Source organism: Procambarus clarkii, unplaced genomic scaffold, assembly GCF_040958095.1.
Source record: "Procambarus clarkii isolate CNS0578487 unplaced genomic scaffold, FALCON_Pclarkii_2.0 HiC_scaffold_168, whole genome shotgun sequence".
Lineage (NCBI taxonomy): Eukaryota > Metazoa > Arthropoda > Malacostraca > Decapoda > Cambaridae > Procambarus > Procambarus clarkii.
In genome coordinates this window covers 157,220-162,500 of record NW_027189201.1, presented here as the reverse complement: position 1 = coordinate 162,500, position 5,281 = coordinate 157,220, and the positions used below count along the sequence as shown (strand labels likewise).

The 5,281-nt window shown below is 40.6% G+C and overlaps 1 long non-coding RNA gene across 1 annotated transcript in view; it reads right to left on the bottom strand.

Moving 5' to 3' along the window:
* The window catches only part of LOC138361068 (uncharacterized), an 8,127-nt gene extending 6,158 nt beyond the window's left edge, over positions 1-1,969 (bottom strand). The window contains exon 1 of the long non-coding RNA XR_011226773.1: positions 1,906-1,969. This is a non-coding gene — a long non-coding RNA (uncharacterized lncRNA). The remainder of the gene's footprint in view (positions 1-1,905) is intronic.
* Positions 1,970-5,281: the final 3,312 nt, after the last annotated feature.

The following is a 5,281-nucleotide window of genomic DNA, read 5'->3' as shown; positions in this document are numbered from 1 at the left end:
GAGGAGTGGGTCTGTATACTATGGAAGACCTTGTATGCTCGGAGCTCCTTAACATTACAAATGAGGTGGTAGAGGTATTGGGATTAAAAATAGAGAAAATAAATTTAGTGATTATTCTAATATACAAACCGCCAGATGCAACGACCGAGGAATTCACAGAACAGATAAACAAAATGGAGAACTCGATACCTCATATTATCTTCCTAGGTGACTTCAACTTGCCTAGTCTAAGATGGAGAATAGCAAACAATAATATTATACCAGGAAATTTATTGAGACCTACCCACTCAGCTTCCTGGCAATACGTTAGTAATGAATAAATATGATATATTTACTCATTATAATGTTGGTGCTGAATGTACAACACGAAAAAACATAATTTTAATCTGAAAAAGGATCTTTTTATAAAGAAATTAGACGAAAATAAAGAGCTGGTGACGCCAAATCAAGTCGACGATCCAAGCGTCGGTTAGGTTAAGTTGGGTCAACCTAACCTATTATATTTATTCATTACTAACGTATTGCCAGGAAGCTTTGTGAAGCTTGTGTAGCTTGTGGTAGCTTGTGGTAATTAGACGGACCCTCATTTCAACAGAAACTTGGCTAAGTAAAGACTATACCCAACTCTACAACTTAGCTGGTTATAAAAGCATTCATAATTGCAGGCCTAGTAAAAAAGGAGGTGTTATACCAAAACAGATGCAGAACTAGGAAACAGGATTTCTTCAACAGAAATTTCGAAATTGTTCACAATTTTTGTTACACCAAAGTTGGAGTATGCAACAGTTGTATGGTGTGCCCATATCTTAGAAAGCATATCAACAAACTGGAAACGGTGCAGAGACATGCCACTAAGTGGCATTAACTAAATGCCATTAAATATGCCAAATATACTACATAAATATACATACTACACATGCACAATAATTGTCCTGGGACCTCTGATATTCATAATATAATATATATATATATATATATATATATATATATATATATATATATATATATATATATATATATGTATATATAGGGCCATCAACACACCTCCAGCTAGGGCCACCAACACACCTCCAGGGCCATCAACACGCCTCCAGGGCCATCAACACAACACCACCATCAACACACCTCCAGCCAGGGCCACCAACACACCTCCAGCCAGGGCCACCAACACACCTCCAGCCAGGGCCATCAACACACCTCCAGCCAGGGCCACCAACACACCTCCAGCCAGGGCCACCAACACACCTCCAGCCAGGGCCACCAACACACCTCCAGCCAGGGCCACCAACACACCTCCAGCCAGGGCCACCAACACACCTCCAGCCAGGGCCATCAACACACCTCCAGCCAGGGCCACCAACACACCTCCAGCCAGGGCCATCAACACACCTCCAGCCAGGGCCACCAACACACCTCCAGCCAGGGCCACCAACACACCTCCAGCCAGGGCCACCAACACACCTCCAGCCAGGGCCACCAACACACCTCCAGCCAGGGCCACCAACACACCTCCAGTTAGGGCCACCAACACACCTCCAGCCAGGGCCACCAACACACCTCCAGCCAGGGCCACCAACACACCTCCAGCCAGGGCCACCAACACACCTCCAGCCAGGGCCACCAACACACCTCCAGCCAGGGCCACCAACACACCTCCAGCCAGGGCCACCAACACACCTCCAGCCAGGGCCACCAACACACCTCCAGCCAGGGCCACCAACACACCTCCAGCCAGGGCCACCAACACACCTCCAGCCAGGGCCACCAACACACCTCCAGCCAGGGCCACCAACACACCTTCAGGGCCATCAACACAACACCACCATCAACACACCATCCAGCCTACCACCACAAGCTTATAAATATACTACACATGTCTAAGAGCAAATAAAAGAAAACAGTTACCTTAACTATTGAAGATGCAGCAGGATTTTGTGGATAAGCCAGCAGCAGTCCCTCTCGACACGGTTTTAAAATGGCGGCGACTACCACAACATGCAACGAGCCTAAAGAATGTCCAGCGCTAGCATTATCTAAACGCTATTATATATTATCAAGCAATACGGAAATCTAAAATAAAAAAAATGATACAAATAATTGTATTAAATATTTATTTGCAATTACAATACCTCGGGAATATATTTTTGCGTTAGCAAAACATATTAAGTTCGTATTTAGTTTAACTCATTTAAATTCTTTACAAATAATAACCTGATTTTACCTGATGGCCATTAACATTAATGTTTTATGTTGATACATTTCATACCCTTATTATTTCAATTTCTTTCTTTATTATGCACCCCATACCCATCCCGTGGGCGGTGGTGTAAAGGATTACAGAGGCACATAATGGGTTCAGGAACTGAACTCTCTAGTTTGTTTAGCTAAGCAAATAACAATTTTTGACGCTAGTTACAAAATTATTAATGTTATATATACATGTACACACTCTCATACATACATGTACATATATATATATATATATATACGTATACATATATACATACACATGCATATTTATAATCACCCACACAAATACACACATCAATAATCTCTGTGTCACTTATTTTATACATGTTCTTGTAGAACATTCTATTGCGAACACATTGGGCGCTGCCCAATAAACTCGCCCCTCGGGGCAAAATTTTTTTTTTTTAATCTTGGTGGAACATAAAATGGCCGCCTGTGTTTATGCTGTCGTCAGATGGCGCTGTGACGTCACAGATGAGGGAAGCACGTACTGCGCATTAATGCCTCGATCCCTCGTTATTTATTTATTTTATTTATTTATATATATACAAGAACGTACATTGGGGGTTAAGAGACAACATAGAGCTTAAGTTAGAATTATAATCTTGTAAAACCACTAGCTTGCATATATAGCGTTTCGGGCAAGTCCTTAAACTAATCTTTGAGCAAATTCTTAAACAGAGTTTTAGAGAAATAATTAAATGTAAAATTGATAAAAAGTGTTTAACAGGTACATTACAGCTTTACTTTACAAGTACAGATGATTTTAAGTAGGATAATTACAGTAAAATTGTCAAAAAATTGTTTACAGGTACGATGCAAGAATTTTCGACACAAAAGCAGATCAGAACAATACACAATAATGAACAAGGAATCCTAAGTACAATTAGGAAAACATCTCAGGGTTATACATTGGATTACTGAAGCACAATATGAGGATCATTACAAATAGTAATGCAGTAGAATATGCACTCATATTCTATTATTAAGTTAATATTAAGTTCCTTCCTCATGTTAAGTATCTTTGTGGTACTAGGGACATCCAAGGATTATCTTCAAGGCTTCGTTCTGCAAGTTTTCAAGCCCTTTAAGCTTTCTTTCAGTCATCAAGGCAAGCAGAGATGCAACATAATCCACTACCTCCTTTATGAACTGGCGTTACTCTTGCGTTTTTAAGGATATCAGGGAAGGTATGACACTCAAGGGATTTGTTGAACAGCAGAGCTATAGGTGGTGCAAGGGCATATGGGAGGCGCTCTTGTATACAATGGATGGGATTTCACTGATGTTCCCAGCTTTGGTTTTTAGTGAATGTATGATGGACACAACATCTGACGGGCTGACTGGTGAGAGGAGAAGAGAGTTTGGATAGCTGCCTGAGAGATATGTGTTGATATGTGTCTGACTCTGTGGGATTTTACTTGCAAGGTTAGCACCAATCGATGAAAAGAAGCTATTAAATTCATTCGCCATTTCTAAGTCAGATGACAGTGTAAGGCCATCCTTAGAGAGTGTTATCTGGTTGTGGGAGTGTTGTTTAGTTCCCAGGATGTTAGAGATGGTATTCCATGTGCTTTTCATGTTGCCTTTTGCTTCTTTGAATCTAGTCTCATAGTATGAAAGTTTTGCTTTTCTTATGATACTGGTAAGCACTGACGAGTACCTTTTAACTACTTCCATTGGAATTAGGCCACTCCTAAATTTCTTTTCGTATTCATGTTTTTTGTTGATTGATTTAATTATGCCACTTGTGAGCCACGGGTTATTTTTTCTTTTATCAGTTACTTGTTTGGTAAGGAGGGGACAGTGAGTGTTGTAGAGGCTTAGAGTTTTGTAGAGAAAGAGGTTAGTTGATGAGTTTATATCCTGTGAATTATTAAATTCAGATTCCCAGTTAATATTGTGAAGTGCATTAGAGAGATTGCCTAAAGCTGATTCACTATGTAGCCTGAATGAAAGTTTTTTGGTTTCTGGTGGTGATGTGTCAATGTTTGCTATGAGGAAAGTAGGATAGTGGTCAGTTGTTCTGTCATAAATTACCCCAGATGTAAGGGGAGCTGTTATATTAGTCCAAAGGTGATCCAGGGTAGTGGCAGATGTTTGAGTGACTCGGGTGGGCTTGGTGATTGTGGGGATTAGCATACAGGAGTGCATGCTGTTACGGAAATAGTCAACTTGAGGGTTGTTTTCAACATTCAATAAAGAAATTCTGGAGGGCTTCTGTGCAAGGGTTAGGATGAGCTAGCCTAAGCATTTTTATACCAATTTGACAGTTATTTTCAGTAACACGATAAACAACGCTCGGAATATTAAGTTCCTTTCTCATATTAAGTATCTTTGTGGTACGAGGGCACCCAAGGATTATCCTCACGGCTTCGTTCTGCAATTTTTCAAGCCCTCCAAGCTTTCTTTCAGGATGCCTTAAAGTTAGTTTAGTTCATTTATTATGCACCCCATACCCATCTTGTGGGCAGTAGTGGAAAGGGTTGCAGAGGCACATAATGGGCTCAGGGACTGAACCCCACAATTCATTTAGCTAAGCAAGTTACAATCTTGATGAGCTAGTTACAAAATTCAGTATAAGTCGTCACATCAACAATGGGTTCGAGATCGATCACAAGTACAGTTTCTAAATTAAGCAACTGACATATGTGGAGAGCTAGTGTCACAATTGATATGTTTGTCCTGCACACCGCCCCTCATCCAGTGGGCAGCGGTGGATAGGTTACAATCACTTTGTTACTACTTACAGTTAGCAAACTGGGGATATTTGGCTAAAATTTCTGGTACCAGATAATTTTGAATGAAATATTGACACATCGTTGGTACATTGGTTATAAAATTGTCTCTGAATTCACTATCACATAGTGACGGAGGGTGTGCGAATAATTTTGTTGACAGTTAACATTTGGTCAGGTCTACATCGGCAGATAATGAGAATTCCCAGAAATACTTGTAACCGAGTCTAAGCCGAGCAGTAGTAACATCTAGAAGTCTGCTGATTTTATTGGATGAACCATAGATGTGTCGC